Consider the following 21,308-nt stretch of genomic DNA (forward strand, 5'->3'; position numbering starts at 1 on the left):
GGGTGGTGATGGACCAACTGACCTCCCCCAGTTTTAGTTTGAATCGAGCTGAGGGAGGGGAGATTGTCCACCACCTGGGAATATTATATTACCCGTGGACCAAAAACTGAAAAAAAACAACATGGAAAATAAAAATAAAAAGATGAAAGTTACGGTGCAGGGCCTAAATAACAAAGTACCGGCGGCAAGTGTTGATCCACTCGCGAGTCACGTGTCGTCGTCATCCTGCAATCGTGAGCAAAATACTACTACGAAGGTGGGTACCTTGGCCTCCGTGGCGGACAATGCGTCAAGTGTACAGCATGCCATTAGCAAAAACATAGGGGTGAAAGGGAAGGATGTACTCGGAGAGAGCTCTAAGCTACCTCAGCCTTTAAATATAGGTGAGGGTTCCGACTCTGAATCCTCAGAAGATAATAACAACACCATTATAGCAAATCCAAAAAAGGATGAAGTAGGGCAAATGGTGAAACTGATGAGTGATAGCATAGCTAAGCTACCTATTACTAAGAAAAGACTATCTGGAGCACAGAGGAGGAAGTTGAAAAAGATGCTTCAGAAAATCATAGTTAGTCAATCCAACGACACTCCAAAGGAAAAATCGGACTCTCTCACAAGATCTGAGGCAAAGAGGATCAGGTCTCCCGAAGAGTTGACAACTGAGAATAAACCTAAGAAGAAAAAGAGCTCCCCGTCTTCTAATACACAATCGAAGCCAAGCCATACTTCACTCAAAGGAACCTCAAGTCAGAATCCTGAGAGTAAGGGTGACAACGCCAAGATAGATATCCCAAAGACGACCACGTCGGCGAAATCAACCTCGAAGGTAAGGGTATCTCAAAAGAAGCCCCGAAAAGCGAGGAAAGATAGGCTAGGCTGTGGAAAAGGAAAAGAGCCGCCATCTTACGCCAAAGTTGCCAAAAGAAGACACCGGGACGATCTCTGTTATGCAGTTTACGATGCCGGTAATCCGACAGGCAAAATTCCAATAGACCAACAGAGTAAAGTAGAAGATCTGGTGAACAATAAATTTCAAAGGGCCAACAACCAATAGAAAGCGTGAGCTGCGAGTTCCGAATGGGCGTGATGTGGTTGAGGTTAGCATCTCACCAATGTGTGAGCACCCTAAAGAACTTGGTGGAAAGTATCCATCCTCCCTGGGATGGCGCTAAGCTGGGACTGGCAAAGAAGAGCGAGCTTCCGGTGCTCTTAAAGTCCACTGTCTACATAAAAGAATGGGGCAGTAAACTGGCTAATGAATGTATACTGGAAAATCTTGGTGGTCAAAATGCTGAGCTGGCCGTGGCAAAATGGGAAGTCTTTTACAGGAAAGAAGAACCTGAGGGAACTTTATTTGTAATAGGTATCGACCAGAAATCTATGGCTAGTCTTGCCAAGAATAAAGGTAGGGCTTACTTCGCCTATAAAGCTGTCATATTCAAAATTGGGAAGGTGCCGATTGGAAGGGCTGTTACAACAAGCATCGAAAAGGACACTCAAATACCTAAGACCACAGCATCAGTAGCAACTACTGATAACGTTGAGGAGTCAAATCCTAAAAGCGAGGAAGATACCACTAACTCGCCAAAAGAAGGTGCAGCTGTCCTTTCCAAAATTGGGGAGGTTCCGATTGGAAGAGATGTCAAAACCGGCCCCGATAAGGACACTCAAACACCTAAGAGGGTACCCAAAGCATTATTAGCAAGTACTGGTAATTTTGAGGAGTCAAATCCTAAAAGCGAGGAGGAAATCATTCACTCGCCAGAAGACAGAACAGCAGTGCTGTCCAAAATTGGGAAAGTGTCGATTAAAAAGACTGCTCTTCCTATGCCTGATAAGGACACCGCAGTGCCATCAATGGTACCCACTGCATCAATAGCCACTTCAGGTTACCCGTGATGTGATCACTAGCTCGCTGGAAGATAGTTTAAATGGATAACAATGATTGAGGTTATTCAAATAAACCTCCATCGGAGCAAGACGGCTACCAACGCTCTGATGGCTAAAATTAACACAGGTAATATACATATAGCTTTAATCCAGGAACCTTGGACGATTTTCAGAAGGTTTCTGGATTAAATCACGTAAATTTCCAACTTTTCTACGCTGATACAGGGTCTCGACCGAGAACACAAGAATTTATGTTTTCTCCTCTCAACAGGATTATCCACATCGGATGCAACGGTACTGAAGCAAGGTCGTGGCAACATATACCTTGCATCTGTTTACCTGCCTTTCGATTCTCCGACACTACCACCAACGTCGGAGCTGATGAAACTGGTCGAAGAGGCACAAAGGCAAAATAAGAAAATTGTAATAGGTTGTGATGCCAACTCCCACCATGTAGCTTGGGATAGTACCAACACCAATCGCAGGGGACAAGCCCTTATGGATTTCCTTAATACTAAAGACTTGATCACATCGAACTTAGGTAATAAAGCTACCTTCGTCAATAGAATCAGAAAAGAAGTACTAGATATAACTATATGTTCAGAAGAGCTTATAAACGAAATTCAGGATTGGAGAGTTTCGGACGAGCACTCCTTTTCTGACCATCGGTACATAAGATTCAAAATACTACGGCCGCCACCAAAGCCGATAAAGTTTCGGAATAAGTCTAAAACTAATTGGACAATGTTCGGTTCCTTACTAAAGAACCGTTTATGTCAGAACACTTTGTCGAAATAAAGAGGACATAGACGCCAAAGTAGAAATGCTCACAAGTGCCTTGGTTGAATCGTTCGAGGACAGATGCCCTCTGCGAGAGCGGAGATCTGCCCAGGAGAAACCCTGGGTAACCGGGGAGATCCGGAACCTTGGTAAGACTCTTCGCAAACTATTTAACCGGGCACGGCGTAAAAAGACCGCAGTATACTGGGATGAGTATCGTAGTAAACTTGGTGAATATAAGAAAATTGTTCGTAAAGCCAAACGAGACTCCTGGAAAGTTTTCTGTGAACAGGTAGACAGCGTAAATGACGTATCGAAGATAAAAAATTCCTATCCAAAACTCATGTCCAATCGGAATCTATGATCGATGACACGGGCAGGAGGCTTGTGGATATGGAGGAGACAATGAAACTCCTAATGGACTCTCATTTCCCACCCGGTATATCGAATAACATAGATGAACCGATATTGGAGGAAGGGGAGGCTAACACGGAAATTGTGATTACATTTGATATGGTTAAAGGGGCAATCAAGAGCTTCGCTCCCTATAAAGCTGCAGGGCCGGATGGCATTTTCCCGGCACTCTTACAGATGGAGGCGGGACTGGTTTCCGTACATCTGTCTCTGATATTCACTGCATGCTTGAAATTCACATATACCCCCATTAAATGCAAGGGTAATATTTATACCTAAACCAGGGAAACCTAGCTATTCGACACCTAAGTCTTATCGACCGATAAGTCTTACGTCCTTCCTACTTAAAACCTTGGAACGGATAGATAGAATGGTGAAAAGCAGTATACCCGACAAAGACCTAAAATTTAAGCAGCATGCTTATGTAAAAGGACGATCGGTGGAAACCGCTTTAAACGAAGTTGTCCACTACATAGGTGCATCCTTTGATAGCAAACTGTATACACTGGCGGTATGCATTGACATCGAAGGCGCCTTCAATAACGTGCACACTGATACTCTTATCCAATCCCTAGACCAGTTTTATGTTGACCGAGTGCTCCGTAATTGGATCAACCACATGCTAAGGAACTGATGGATAAGCTGCGAGATGTACGATATAACTATCAGGAAAAAGGTATTTCGCGGTATACCACAGGGTGGCATTTTGTCACCTTTACTCTGGGTTACCACTATTAATAGCCTCCTAAGGACCCTAACTGAGAAAGGACTTAGACCTGTCTGCTATGCAGACGATGTCGTAATACTTTTAAAGGGAAAGGATCCAAATTACTTGTGTAGAAGAGCTGAGGAGGCTCTGAATACGGCCTTGAGCTGGGCTCAACCGAGAGGCCTCAATGTTAACCCGGCAAAAACGGAAATCTGTCTTTTCACAAGAAAGACAAAATTTTCTACGTACACTGAACTTTGCTTCCTGGGCAAGAAGATACCAGTGACAGACAAAGTTAAGTACTTAGGTGTAATCCTCGACCGGAAATTAAAATGGAGACACCACATAGAGGATAGGATCAACAAGGCACATCGGTGCTGGGCGATATGTAGGAAAACTATAGGCATGAAATGGGGTCTTAGTCCTACTATATCAAATTGGCTTTATAAAAGTGTAATTAGACCAATTCTAGCTTATGCTTCAATAGACTGCTTTAGACCAAAAGTGCAATATCAAACTACTACAGGGAGTTCAGCGAACATGTTGCTTGGGTATAAGTGGTGTCATGTGTACTACTTCAACCAAGGCTCTGGAAACGTTGCTAGATATTCCACCTATTGAAACATATTTAAGATATGATTCGGCGCTTACAGCCGAACGGCTCTTTACTTTAGTCGAACTGGCCAAAAGCGGTTATAGGTCACGTCATCAATGTATACTGGACACATTGGAAGGTTATACACAATCATCGGACGTGCCTGATCGTATACCAGACACAGACAGCCAGAAGGCAATTAGGGCGATAGAACTAAATCTAAGACCGTATTGGATTGTAAGAAAGCTTTAAATGAATACTCTCCCAGAGGTAAGGTTTACATCATATGGGTACCAGCCCACTCGGGAGTAGTCGGTAACGAAAAGGCGAATGTAATAGCTTTAAAGGGAAGGGAGCTCGAGGCAGTTAACCTTACAAACGCAAAACCATTCGAAGCAACAAAAGCTGAACTAAAAATATGGGTGAGAGAATCCCATAAGGCTTCTTGGAATAATGAAACAGTGGGTAGAACCACGAAGATCCTATGGGGTGACCCTGATGAGAGCAAGACGAAAAATCTTCTCAAAATGAGCAAGTCTGAAGTTAGTATGATGGTACGTATTCTGAGTGGACACACAGGACTACGAGCACATCTATGCAAAATTGGACGTGCGTATTCAGACGAATGTAGAGCATGTGGAGAGGATAGTGAAACTCTGGAGCACTTTCTTTGCCACTGCCAGGCATTCGTCGAAATTAGATCCAAGTATCTTGGAAGTGATGTTATTCCGGAAATAACATTCCTGACTAACACTGGTTGGAAGATTCTTAGGAATTACGTTCAGGAAACTGAGTTTCTGAACACTGAGAAATAATTCTTTCAGTTTTTTTTTCATGATAAGGAGCGCACAACAGGCCCGATAGTGGCCTAGGTGTATTTCTTACCTAAGACCTAACGCGCTTCTATTGACGAAAATGCGATGGAAAAAGCAGTTTCTAATGTTTTGCGTGGCCTTGAGACGCCAACGTCTGCCGCTAGAATATATAGCCTTAATAATCAAACAATTGAATTGCGTATTAAAAAAATATATCCCTTAGAGGATCTAAATTCCAACCAGACTGCAAGCAATGATATTTATAAATCTAAGTTTACTTCGAAGGAAGTATTTACCAAAAAGGAAGTGCTTGAATTGGTCTAATACATAAAGAAATGTGTGTAATGACTTATAAGGCTTTCCGGATTATGAATATGCCAATCTTAACGAAAAGTCTTTTGCTGAGAAATGAAACATTATGAAAGAAGCAGGTGAAGATTGGCTTTATGGTTTTATGGAGCGAAACCCAACATTAACGCTTCGAAAACCAGCTTAGCAAGACAATATATTTTACGTTTAAAGAAAAAAATGTGTTCATTTTATATTAATTTTCTTCAACTTATAAATAAATACTGAATTACCTGTGTCTAATTTTTTATTAAATGGAGTTTTACTTTATAATCCTCTTTGGGAATGTGGGCGACGAATGTGCACCATCAAATGCCACAGCTACCCCGGTTAGGGGCACCTTCGGCGAATCTGACTGTTTGGACAAACTCTAAAAATATGTAACTAATACTAATTTAACATAAGTTTTTGGTGCGAGTTTTTATAATTCATTATCTTAGAACAATAACCAGCAACAACATTTTTATATCTGTTGAATAAGTACTTAGATATAGAGCTCTAAACAAAAAGTGCCGAATCTGCCCCAGTCTCCCCTAGATCACGCTTCGATTTATAATAAATTATTGTTTTATTATCACTGGAGAATCTACAATTCCTAGTTAGCTTTGTTTCTTGGATGTTGCTCATATGCATAAAATTGGTGATTTCCACGTCCTTATTTCTAAGATAATTACAATCCAACTGCATGTATTTGGGGAAGATTCAGTTAAGTATGCAGACGTAAACATGAGCATCTTCTCATATGGCATCAATTTTTACAGCCATTACACTGAACTGATGTTATGTTCCTACCAATTACATTGCCGGTGCCATTAGTAGTACTCCACAAGCGGCCTTTAGAACATTTTGTAGCGGGACTATAAGTATTCGTTAGTCAAACCTTCGCGCGACAATTACACAAAAATTCTGTACGAAGTAGTTCTACTTGATCATGGTTGCTCCCCTTACGACTTTCCAACGACTGTTTGACGGGCGTGCTGTTTTGAGTCCAATACATCGGCACGGATACCGGAGTCTATATCCCTGTAAAAAGTTCCCTCTGACGAATGTAGTGCCTTCCAAGCAGAGATCCTAGCGATCTGGAAAGTTACGGAACTGATAAGGAATCATATGACCAAGGGTCGGTTGAGACTATTTATGTCGATAGCTATGGTGCTCTTAGAGCATTGGCATGTTATATGGAACATTCGAACCTGGTTGTAGATTGTAGAAATGCTCTTAGGGAAATTATGAGACTGTTTACTATTAGGGTGTGTTGGGTGCTTGGGAACTAGATAGACTAGACTAGGACGAAAATTGACATGGATGAAAAGAATAGAGGTGTGAAAGCTCCCATCTGTTACTATTATAGGTTGATTTTCTAGGGAATCCGTGACATCATCAACCACTTCTGGAATAATAGAATGGATTGCAAAATATCAAAGGCCTTAATGTAAGTGATACCAGAATAGTTATAGGACTCCATAGGTGCAGTCTTAGGATTTTAATTATCAATTAGGCTCAATTAGGGCCTTTCTCAGTAAGTGTGTCAGTAATATACCGGACTGTTGCAGGATATGCGAGGATGCTGAGGAACTAGATTCGGTTGAGCACTTAAGCACATAATCTCAGGTCGAAATGACTGGGAAATAGATTCCATGACGAACTGGGGAAATTGCGGGATTCAACCCTCGCAGTCTCTTAGGTTTTATTAGGTGAATTAGTCATCTCTTCGACAAGACTTTTTTATATTATTTCACAAACACTTCCTTTGTGAATCTATTCGGTAAAACTTCCAGGCATATGAATAGACCTGTCTTTATTCACACTCCATTTTACTTATGTTATTTTCTGTTCTTTTTTAGTTTTTTGTTTCTCTGTATTTAGATCTTCATACTCTACGAAAGGAATCACTATTGACCTTATGGTCTCCGAGTAGCGTTGCACCTCTTTATGGCGCATAACACTTCTATACCTAAATCTTGTACTCATTCGGGGCTCTACAATGTACTAATTAAATCAGCAGTAATATCGTGAATTTATATTGCTTCGTTATAACTTGAGCGAGTTTTACACAGACAGATGGACGGACAGACGGACATAACTAAATCGGCTCGGAATTTAATAAGGATCAGATGAATATTTCTTGGTGTTACACACGGAATGACAGCAAATTTGTCACTATTTAGAAGAAGAAGTATTTGAACATTTCAGTAATATATTAAGTTCGTAGTGATCAGTTGTGTGAATAGTGAAACATTGTGAAATTTCTTTAATAAATTGTGTTTATTTAAAATGTAATATATAAAAATCATAAGCGATTAGTGAGTATAAAGCAAATTTTAAATTATTCATAAAGTAAGAGAAAAGAAAAATAAATACAATATATTATAAAGTCGCTTTTATGACATTAAAGACAGCAAAATTAGAACAATTTCTAGTTTCCCTGTTGTAATGACAAAACTGGAAATTTGTCTAATTTTACACTTTTTTATGTTATAAAAAAGTGACACGAACGGGGTCACTTTTCATTCACTCAGATTATATCAAATTATATTGTTTTAAACTTTAAGCTGTTACTTTTAAAACTTGAACCATTTTATTTTTAACATAGCAAAACAAAAATTTGTATAAAACGCAAAAAATAGTCAAAGTTTTGTTTCAATTATAACATACTAGCTGCGTGTACCCGGCGTTGCCCGGGTTTCTTCGAAAAGTAAAGAATATTTTTTATCTGTAATGACTTTTTTGAAATAGATATCAAAATAGATAGATAAAATAGTTATTATATTTTTCTGCCTTTTTTAATTCTTAAAGTCAGTTTCTGAACCAAAAAGTCTCTTAAATCTTAAATGTTTACATTGAGACTTTTAAGGCATGCCTGCTTTTTGAAATAGTGAGTGTAAGAGTTGCCATTTTTATAATTCTTAATTTATTGTTTTAAATAAATGAATAAATCTATTTTTTTAATATTGTTTTAATTATTTAAGTAAATATTTATTTAAAAAAAATTATGAAAAAATACTAAAATAATTTAAAATACATATTTCTGCTACTATTAGCTGTATGTTTTTGTTCTTCTTATAGTTATTTATTTTTTATTAGATATATTAACATTTTAATACTCATAACATTTGAAAAAAAAATTAATTGAAATATGTAAAAAATTAAATTATTGCAAATGGCAACACTAATTCATGTGTGAGAGTAGTCGCACACGATCTTTACGCTGTGAGAGCAGAATAGAAATAAAGCAACTAGCAAAATCATGAACATGAAGGAAAAGCAATGTCGAAAAAACCCCTCAAATTACGATTCGTACGTGTCTTGCTACTTCCATTTCTTCTTTCCCCTCTTTGCCAACAAACTCGACACGCTTGCGTGCTTACCCTTAAGAAAAAGTCTCATCTAAACCGCCACTTAATTTCAAAAATACGTACCAAGGCGAATTCAGATAAGGTGGCAGTTCTGAAACAACAACATTTTACATGTATTTTGTTTTTGCATTTGGTTTGGTAGATGTCAAAAACCATAAGTACGGCGAATTCATTTGATGAAAAATTTTTGTAAAAAGTTTATATTTTATTAAAAAATAAAGATAAATTTATTAAAAGTTGTGAGGAAAATATATTCTGGTAAAACTTAATTTTTTGTGAAAAATAAACCTAAAAAAGTACATATTCATGAAAATATTATATTACGAATGAATGAAAATATTATATTGCGAATAGATAATTCTACTGCGGCGGAGTAATTTTCAATATTTGGCCATAATGTAGCAGCCGCCGGACGGGTAAATATCACACAAATATAAAACAATATTGTGTAATATGTTAACATTTAATAGAAATAAATATTTTTCTTAAATAACATATTTGTATACGTACCAATTATGCCATTATTTAAATAAAATGATATTTGTTTACGAGATGCTTGGTATTTTCAGATTTTTTACATAAATAATTCAAAATATTAACGAAGTTTTTCTCCGTTTAACGGACATTTTTAAATATAAAAATGTAAACAATAACAAACTTTGACAGCTACGTAAACCAGGCGAATTAAGAAAAAAATTATCAGCTGATTAAATAACACCACCTTATATGAATTCGCCTTGATACGCACCATTAACCGTACAACATTTCAAGCGATTTTTTTGCTGTTTGAAAAAGTACATGCAATTGAAAAAACTCTGAAACGATTTTGAGAAATTCTGCAGAAAATCATGAAAAATTTGCGCTCATTGATTTCAAATTCCTTTAAAAAGAACAAAATTAGGTTTTTTCTGTCCTAGGAAAATATAAATAATCCTTGATCTTGACAGAGAAAATAAAACTACTTTTAATTTGACAAACAATTTTGAGTTGTTCATTGAAGAGTAAAACCACCAAAAATACATCCATTTATTAAAAAGAATGTTTAAAAATATTTATATTTTTATTCATTAGGTTTAATGCATCCAGACTAAAGTTTTGGATGGATTTAGACGCCACTTGTTAAATCCGAAGAAATAAAGGTTTAAAGGTTAAATATCGTTAGATATACAAAAAAGTTATCCATTAATTAATACTTATTAAAATATTGCGTTTCACCTCATATTGGATAGACGTGTTTTAAATCGATCTCACGAGTCCACACTAGGAAACTTTTTCTTAATTCTCTCTTATAGTTTGTTTAATGTCCACACAGAGAAATCAAATTCAGAAACTTTTATATTTTGTTTTGCTTCATATGTAGTTCTTTTATTTTGACATTTTGTTTTAAGCTTATTTTCACATTTTATTTAGTAAATTTCAAACAGAAGCGCCAAAAAAAATATTATTTTGTATAAAATATGGAAATCAGTGATAAAATGAAATAATAGAATCAATAATTAGAGATCAATAGGTAAGTACCCGGTAAAATGGGAAAATTGGGTAAAAACGGGTAAATACCCAGGTGTTTACCAAAAAGGTGGGTATAAACTATGTAACAGATAATGTGGAGAAGAAACACATTATACAGCATAAATTAATGCAATTTTTAATGCTGATGTATTTACACTGTTTCGCTAAAACTTCCATTATCAGCTTCTCTTTGTAAATACCAGTAGAAATGGAAGGTTCATGATCAAATGAGTCAACAAAATTTTAGAAATGGGAAAATTGGGTAAAAACGGGTAAATACCCAGGTGTTTACCAAAAAGGTGGGTATTATGCAGCATAAATTGATGCTATTTTTAATGCTGATGTATTTACACTGTTTCGCTAAAACTTCCATTATCAGCTTCTCTTTGTAAATACCAGTAGAAATGAAAGGTTCATGATCAAATGAATCAACAAAATTTTAGAGAAGTGTCTGTTCTTCTGTTTTGTATATTTATTAAAGATATTCCAATTGTGTGAATTTATCGATTATTAATCTATTGAGTTCCTTTGAATGAATGAAGCTATACATCCTGAATGGTCGTTCTGTCGCTGAAGTGCACGGAACAATCAATATATAAATAGCCACGCCGCTGATTTATGTGGACTTTTCCACCAGGTGGACGAAGATCTTTCTTATATGTTGCTATATACAACATCTCTTGTCAACATTTCCATTCTTTAACTGAAGAACAGCATTAATTGTTGATTTTATTTTTGAATTTGCCTTTTTAATATTTTGATATTTATCAAAACAAATTGGTTATTTAAAATAATTTACGAGATGTCAATAGTGTTTATAAACCGGTTAACCGAAAAACCGGTTTTTATTGCATATTTCGGTTTTTCGCAAACCGATTTTTTTAAAACATTGGTTTTCGGTTAACCGGGTTATCCGGTTTTTAAGTCTCGGTTAACCGGTTTCAAAAAAATCTAATTTTTAGCACAAAATTGTATGTTTCCTTTGATTTTTTATTTTTTAAAATTTTGAATAGATAATTCTAAACATTATTTTCCGTTTGTGCATATGAAAACAGACCTAAGATTGTTAAACAAAAGTTAGGAAATGTTAAATATACTAGAGTTCGCCCCGCTGCCGAAATTCGGCCGGAATCATTGAAGGGAAGATTGCATACTTATGCTACAAAATAAAACCCTACTTTTATAGTTCAAATGTCTGAAAAAAGTGATTTCAATTACTATTATCAAAGTGTATAACTTGCTTTGATCAACGTATTCTTTTAGAAAATGGGAAAAATTTTGGTTAAAATTCTGAAAGAAGTTTAAAATCTAAGTTCTAAAATAAATTATGCAACATATTTTTCAAAAATATTTGAACTTTTTTTAAAAGCAAAAACAATGAACATTTCTTTTTTCGATTTTTTATCCTATATATAAATGTTCATCAAATCTGTGCAAAACTTACAATATATTTCCCTATGTTTAACAATCTGCCAATTCCTCCAGCAATCATCCATACCCTTGTCGTAAACAATGTCGAACCTGCCCAGCACTATTCCTTTGTAACCTGTAATATTATTCAACCTATATTTCTATATCCCACCAAAAAAAAAAGACCTACAGAATGGTTGATTTTAACACAGATTATTTATAGGCGGAATGTCTCTTTTATTTGATTTGGAAGTGAAATTGTAATTCTTTACTTTACTGTTGTTAAGAGGAATCAGAAAATTACAAACCCCTAAAAAATATTTTGAATAGGCCTGTAACAATTGAATTCGAAAAATTATTATTTGTTTATGAAACTATCCAAATTTGTTTTTAAGTTTTTTTTTAGCTGACAGATAACAAAAACATAAATAGATTAATATTCTCAAGAGCGCATAGAATCCAAACCTATTAGATTTTTTTTTCAAAAATGGACATAGATTTTAATAACCAAAATTCAACATATCTTCTGTATTTTTATCTTTTGTAACTATGAATTTCAGAAGGTGACTTGAAGTAGTCCTTCAAAAGTACATTGCAAATTATGATCTAACAAAATTTTATTTAAAATTCAATTTTTCAATTATTGCTATCAGTGCCTCGTTTCTGTAACTCTCGCATCGAGAAGTTTCTCGCATGAAACAGTGAAATTGAAGAAAAAACAATGTGAATTGAAACAAAATATCATTTCTCACATGCAAGTGTTTCTGTAAGAAAATTTTGTGAGAACTATCTGTCATTTATGTTTTTTGACTTAAGTTATTGGAAATTTGTGAGTAAAAGCGTTTCTGTAAGAAAATTTTGTGAGAAGTTTTTCACATGAACTGTCAAAAAAACTCACATTTTAAAACGGTGCGGAAAGGAAATTTTTAAGTAAATAAAATTTAATTTAAACATGAATTATATGAAACAATGAAAAAGTAATGTTATATTTATAATTATTTAAGATTAAAATAAATATTGTTCACTAATTTTTAGAAAATAGGAGGAATTTCGGATATACAGATGCAAATGCTAAAAAAGTACGTGGACATAAACTTAGAATTTGCCAAGGGCAAATTTAGTGGGATAATTTTTCGAACAATTTTTATTTAATTTCTATATTTTTTGTTTATTTATTCTTCGTTTATAAATTTGTTCGGCAATTTTTGTTTTCTTCTTTTAATTTTTATGTTTTTGACAGCTGTTTTATTGGAAATTTCCAATAAAAACGTAATTCGTGCAGCCTCTTCTCACTTTAAGTTACAAAAACACTTTTTACTCACAAATCGAGAAACGATGGAATTTTTTGTTTCACACTTCTCGATGTGAGAACTTCTCACTCAAAGTTACAGAAACGGGGTACAGGACTGTAAAAGGATTTCATTCCGATCAAAAGTGGAATTATTTCCGTGTTTTTAATAAAGTAAAAAGACCTTTTTTGGAATGAAACCTCTTTCAATTTTTAAAGTAGGATGTTTTAAATTATTGTTTTTTTAAGTTTTAATAAATATCTTTACTAAAATAACTCCATTTTAGATCGGAATGGGATTTTGGAACAGGGGTATATATAGTATATATTATCTTTGTAAGAAATAAATAAATTTTACTGTATTTAGTATAAAAAGTCCATCCTTCAGGTTTATGTTGTATAAATTCTCCCTTATAACACTCGATAAAGACTTCTTTCAGCTGACTTACTACTCATTTGGCTTTAAATGTATTTTAATCGAATTTAATAGTAGATATTCTATGAAGCTGTACTACTTATATGCCTTTAAGCGAAGACCTTTTAATAGGCATTCTATTAGCTTTCGCATAGAAGTGCATAGGCAAGACAGATTTTGCAACAGGGATAGATTCTTGTATCTGGAGAATAAGACTTTAACGTCTCTTTACTTCAAGAGTTTGTCCATGATTTAGTTATTTAATTTTTCATAATTATTTAAGTACTTCATAAATTCCAGCCTTATATTAATATATGTAAGTTTAGTAGCGAGTAAATGAATAATAAACGATAAATTTCTAAAGCTTGTATTAGACGACATGTATTTTATTCTAATACCACCCTAAGTAAGGGCAGCCATCAACCATGATTTGTATTTGACCCGTTTCAACATTTTTCTATTTTATAAAACATATAAGTAACCATCGCCTACACAAACTACAGTTTTCACTTTACACTACAATTTCAATAACCGCCTTTTTCCTAATCGGTTAGAATAACCCGAAAAAGAAGAATATCATCAAATCCTCACTGCGCTACTTATATTTTAACAGGATTTGTTTTTGTCCATCATTAAAATCTTTAAAATCAATAAAAACTAACATTTATGTAGAATTGTTGTCCCACCAATGTTTCCCAGGTCAAACATCATCATCCTCTTGTATCTTACATCAGTAATATAATAATATATCATTATTACATTAAAAAATTATCACTTTACACTTTTAAAAAATAAAAAGCAATAAAATCATATTTTCGCTTTGTCTAAGCCTGTCTGTAAACTTATTAGTTTACAAAAATCTTATTAAAAACAACAACAAAAAATATCATTGCAATTAGCAAAATACAAAAATAAACCAACAACAGAGAAGTAACATGTTTTTACACTCTCCTCTCTTTAATTCAAGCACATGTTTGTGTGATTGTGTATTGGTAGAAACTTTAAACGCTTATATTTCCGAAAGTACTGAACCAATTTTGATCATATATAGATTCTGCAGTGAGGCTCGCGAATCTGCATTGATCAAAAAAAGAATCAAGAAAATCGGTCAAGTAATAGAGCCGGAAAATGTTCCCAATCGTTTTGGCTTTGCGTATTAATATATACTAGAGTTCGCCCCGCGGCCGCAACTCGACCGGAACCATTGAAGTAAAATTGCATATGCTGCAAAATAAAATCCTACTTTTACAGTTCAAATGTCTGAAAAAAAAATATTCCAATTGTTATTATCAAAGTGTAAAATTTGCTTTAATCAACGTATTCTTTTAGAAAATGTGATAAAATTTTGTTTAAAATTCTGAAAGAAGCTTAAAATCTAAGTTCTAAAATTATTTATGCAACATATTTTTCAAAAATATTTCGATTTATTATCCTCACATAAATGTTCATAAAATCTATGCAAAACTTACAATATGATATATGTATTCATTCCTTACAATATGATATTTCCCTATGTTTAACAATCTGCCAATTCCTCCAGCAATCATCCATGCTTCTTGTAGTAAACAATGTCGAACCTGCCCAGCACTATTCCTTTGTAACCTGTAATAATATTCAACCTATACCTCTATATTCCAGCAAAAAAAAGAAAAGACCTACAGAAGTGATGTTTTTAACACAGATTATTTATAGGCGGAATGTCTCTTTTATTTGATTCCAAATTCATTACTCCTGAAGTCATTCTCAAGAATTAATTTTTATAATATATTTTTTATAGTTATTTGGAAGTGAAATTGTAGTTCTTTACTTTACTGTTGTTAAGAGGAATCAGAAAAGTACAAACCCCTAAAAATATTTTCAATAGGGCTGTAACAATTGAATTCGAAAAATTATTATTTGTTGACATGACCAACTAAACAATCCAAATTTGTTTTTAGTTTTTTTTTTAGCTGACATGTAACAAAATCAAAAATAGATATATTCTCAAGAGCGCACAGAATCCAAATCTATTACCATTTTTTCAAAACTGGACATAGATTTTAATAACCAAAATTCACCATATCTTCTGTGTTCTCATCTTTTGTAACTATGTATTTCCGCAGAAGGTAGACTTGAAGTAGTCCTTCAAAAGTACATTGCAAATTATGATCTAACAACATTTTATTTAAAATTAAATTTTTCAATTATTGCTATCAGGACTGTAAAAGGATTTCATTCCGATCAAAAGTGGAATGAAACCACTTTCAATTTTTAAAGTGGGATGTTTTATATTATTTTTTTTTTAAGTTTTAATAAATATCTTTACCAAAATAACTCCATTTCAGATCGGAATGGGATTTTCGAACAGGGGTATATATAGTATATATTATCTCTGTAAGAAATAAAAAAATTTTACTGTCTTTAGTATAAAAAGTCCGTCCTTCAGGTTTATGTTGTATAAACTCTCCCTTATAACACTCAATAAAGACTTCTTTCAGCTGACTTACTACTTATTTGGCTTAAATTTAAATGTATTTTAATCGAATTTAATAGTAGATATTCTATGAAGTTGTACTACTTATAGGCCTTTAAGCGAAGACCTTTTAATAGGCATTCTATTAGCTTTCGCATAGAAGTGCATAGGCAGGAGAGATTTTGCAACAGGGATAGATTCTTTTATCTGGAGAATAAGACTTTAACGCCTCTTTACTTCAAGAGGTTGTCCATGATTTAGTTATTATTTAATTTTTCATAATTATTTAAGTTCTTCATAAGAAATGTTTGAAAGAAAACGTTAATAAACTATAAATTCCAGCCTTATATTAACATATGTAAGTTTAATTGCAAGTAAAATAATAATAAACGATAAATTGCTAAAGATGGTATTAGACGACATGTATTTTACTCGAATACCACCTTAAGTAGGGGCAGCCTTCAACCCAGAAGACATGATTTGTATTTGTCCCGTTTCAACATTTTACTATTTTTATAAAACATATAATAACCATCGCCTACACAAACTACAGTTTTCACTTTACACTACTATTTCTATAACCGCCTTTTCCTAATTGGTAAGAATATCATCAAATCCTCACTGTGCTAAACCTACGTATTTGCGATATACTGATTCATTTATTACGGTGTATCATGTACCGACATGACCAACTAAACTATCCTATTTACATATATTTTAACAGGTTTTGTTTTTTTCCATCATTAAAATCTTTAAAATCAATAAAAACTAACATTTATGTAGAATTGTTGTCCCACCAATGTTTTCCCAGGTCAAACATCATCATCCTCTTGTATCTTACATCATTAATATAATAACATATCATTATTACATTCACAATTTATCACTTTACACTTTTAAAAAATAAAAAACAATAAAATCATATTTTCGCTTTGCCTAAGCCCGTCTGTATAAATATTTGTTTACAAAAATCTTATTAAAAACAACAACAAAAAATATCATTGCGAAATACAAAAATAAAAATCTCAACAGAGAAGTAACATCCCAGCGGTAAAAATACACATTATGTACTCGCTTATCTAAGTGATATTTCGTGGCAGTCAGTGGTGATGCTTTAACTTATTCTTCCACTTAGATTTAACATAAAAGTGTCCTAGGCTGCCTCATCGATGTGCTCTCGCTTATAATGTAAGCCACAATATCATTAAGACAAATTAATATTTCACTTACATTATGTGTGGAGTTCTAAGCGAAGTTAATGAGACGCCTATAAACGCTTGCAAATAAGAATGTAATGTATGTAGATTACAATCCTATTTGCATTTGTAAGTTAAAGTACCATGTCTTCCGATTATGTTATAGAAAAAATATATATTTTTTATATTTATTTTAAAATTATGCAAGTTTATTTAAAAATGATCATCAAATAATAAACATGTATTATAGTTAATTCAATAAAAATATAATTAAACAATAAAAGATAAGATAAATGAAATGAATCTTAATTTTCTTTTGAAACTTTCGGTAATCTTCCTTTAGAGATCCTGTAAATAATCAAGAGGAAATTGTCAGTATTAAAACTAGAATATATGAAGTACATTTACCCCAATTTTTAACTCCGTTTCTGCCATTTAGATTACCACAATTATTTTAAATTTTTACAATAAAATAACTTTTTTAACAAAACACAACGTCACTTACAAAAGATCAACTTTAAACTGAAACAAAAATATTCTTCTTTTCATGTATGTAGTATACAAAAGAAAAATAAAACGGTACTTTAGTTAAGTTTTTTTTTTTTAAAGAAATAAAAACAAAAAACAACATGAACAAGTAAGAAATTATAGTCGGGCGAGGCCGACCATATAATACCCTACACCTTTGACAAAAATTTAATGTGATTTAGTTGCCATAATAAAGCATTTGAGTTGAATTGTACCTTGCCTTAGATATACATACTTAAGCCGTTTATTGTTGAATAAAATAGTGGACATTAAAGTGAAATTTTGATGGGGGCTTTTCATAGGGGCTAGGGTCATATGAGAACCTATTATTATGGAATTCGTGGGGGTCATCAAGTCTTGTATACAACTTGGTTATTGCAGCTTTTTGTCGAGATATGAGTATATTAAACATAATTATAAACTTAAAAGCCCTATTCGGCGGGTTCAGTTGTATGGGGGCTAGGTGAAATAATGAACCGATGGTAACCATTTTCAATAGGCTTCGTCTACGGTACCATGTGCCAAATTTCATTGAATTATCTCCAAAATTGCGACCTGTAGTTTGATTACAAGTTTTAAAAGCCCTATTCGGGGGTTCAGTTGTATGGGGGCTAGGTGAAATAATGGACTGATGTTAACCATTTTATGGTATCGTGCTTCGTGCACGATACCATAAAAGATCACGTGCCAAATTTCATTGAATTATCTCCAAAATTGCGACCTGTAGTTTGATTACAAGTTTTAAAAGCCCTATTCGAGGGGTTCAGTTGTATGGGGGCTAGGTGAAATAATGGACCGGTGTTAACCATTTTCAATAGGCTTCGTCTACGATACCATAAAAGATTATGTGCCAAATTTCATTGAATTATCTGCAAAATTGCCTGAGTTTGAATTACCTGTAGTTTGATTACAAGAATTACAAGCCCTATTGGGGGGTTCAGTTGTATGGGGGCTAGGTGAAATAATGGACCGATCTTAACCATTTTCAATAGGCTTCGTCCCTGGGACAATAGAAGATCATGTACCAAATTTCATTGAATTATCTTCAAAATTGCGACCTGTAGTTTGATTACAAGGTTTACATGGACGGACGGACGGACGGACATAGCTAAATCCACTCAGAAAATGATTCTGAGCCGATTGGTATACTTTAAGGTGGGTATAGGACCAATATTATTGTGCGTTACAAACATCAGCACAAACCCAATATACCCTCCCCACTAAAGTGGTGTAGGGTATAAAAAGGCAGCTAACTCTCTGCTTAAATCGTAATCTATGTTATAATTAAAGTGCATGATATGTTGGATTACGCATATATTGCACTCTAAGTACTTAGATTGCTCGCTTAGAACGTCATACTGATGTCATCGAATATTATCTAAGTACTTTGTTTCATTTACCGCTGGGATGTTTTTACACCCTCCTCTCTTTTATGAAAAAACAGTGTTGTTGTTTTGCTTACTTATTTTGTTTTCTATTTTTTAATTTAAGCACATGTTTGTGTGATTGTGTATTGGTAGAAACTTTAAACGCTTATATTTCCGAAAATACTGAACCGATTTTGATCATATATAGATTCTGCAGTGAGGCTCGAATCTGCATTCATCAAAAAAAGAATCAAGAAAATCGGTCAAGTAATAGAGCCGGAAAATGTTCCCAATCGTTTTGGCTTTGCGTATTAATATATATGATGATGATATGATGATGATGATATTATGTATGTACAATATAAAATAGAGATTTACAATTTCAGACAATCAGAAATTTAGTAAAAAGTTGGGATTTAAAAAAATAAAAAATTAACTATGGATTCATTTTAGTTATTATTATTATATTGTTATGAATCGTTTTACATTTTTATTAAACTATTTGATCGTTATTATTTGTTATATTTTGCTAACTTTTATTTTCTAAACTTTCCCATAAATATTTTTCCTTTACTATTTAATGTTTAAAAGTAATTACTCAATATCTCTTCTTTACATTTTAATGCATTTGCTCAACTTCCCAGCGGTAAATGAAACAAAGTACTTAGATAATATTCGATGACATCAGTATGACGTTCTAAGCGAGCAATCTAAGTACTTAGAGTGCAATGTATGCGTAATCCAACATATCATGCACTTTAATTATAACATAGATTACGATTTAAGCAGAGAGTTAGCTGCCTTTTTCATTTTGTTTTTTGTTTTTATTTCTTAAAAAAAACCTAAAGTACCGTTTTATTTTTCTTTTGAATACTACATGAAAAGAAGAATCTTTTTGTATCAGTTTAAAGTTGATCTTTTGTAAGTGAAGTTGTGTTTTGTTAAAAAAGTTATTTTATTGTAAAAATTTAAAATAATTGTGGTGATCTAAACGGCAGAAATGGATTTAAAAATTGGTGTAAATTTATTTCATACATTCTAGTTTTAATACTGATAATTTCCTCCTGATTGTTTACAGGATCTGTAAAGGAAGATGGCCGAAAGTTTCAAAAGAAAATTAAGATTAATTTCATTTATCTTCGTTAAAATTGTTTAATTATATTTTTATTGAATTAACTATAATACATGTTTATTATTTGATAATAATTTTTAAATAAACTTACATAATTTTAAAATAAATATAAAAAAATATATATTTTTTCTATAACAAATAGGATTGCAATCTACATACATTACATTACTATTTGCAAGCGTTTATAGGCGTCTCATTAACTTCGCTTAGAACTCCACACATTATGTAAGTGAAATTTTAATTTGTCCTAATGATATTGTGGCTTACATTCTAAGCGAGAGCACATCGATGTGGCAGCCTAGGACACTTTTATGTTAAATCTAAGTGGAAGAATAAGTGAAAGCATCACCACTGACTGCCACGAAATATCACTTAGATAAGCGAGTACATAATGTATATTTTTACCGCTGGGTTATTTTGTTTAATTCTCATTACATATTATTACTCAATTCATTGTTTTACTCATTCTCCGTTTAATTGCATTTGCCCTAATTTAAATGTGTAACTGTTTAATTCTCAATATTTGTTTATCACTCAATTTTTTATCTTCTTTTGTCTTGCAATAATTTTTGATTATAAGAACAGATCAATGTACAAATTTATGCCATTCTATGATAAGCCTTCAACAAATAAAGATCTTAAACGGAAAAATAACATAAATATTTCAATAATAAAATCTTATATGTGGGCGAATATAACGATATTCTGTTTGTTCAAGCCCCATATTATAATTTAATAAAAAAAATATTTAAATATTGTGGTCAACTTGGACGACTCTGTCTGGTTAAGACCCTTTATTTTAATATTAAATATAAAAACGAATAATGAACAAAGATTTTGTTCATTATTGTTATTGTAAGAAAACGGTATTGGAGTTTTGCATTTATTGATTTTGAGTGATTATCACATTTGTTGTTATGATCAATTCTCTTATATGCAATAAATTGTTTTATGTAATATCAATTGCCTTAAGAGAAACGCATTGAAGAGAATATTATCCACATTTATACGAAACTATATGTTCATAAATACAGGGTTTTTAGAGGATGTTGACACAATAGACCAAATTAATATAATCCGCTAAAACAAATACAAGCCAATACG

Source organism: Lucilia sericata, unplaced genomic scaffold, assembly GCF_015586225.1.
Source record: "Lucilia sericata isolate MDLA Ls3-8-SP2 unplaced genomic scaffold, ASM1558622v1 Contig000009F_arrow, whole genome shotgun sequence".
NCBI classification, from domain to species: Eukaryota; Metazoa; Arthropoda; class Insecta; order Diptera; family Calliphoridae; genus Lucilia; species Lucilia sericata.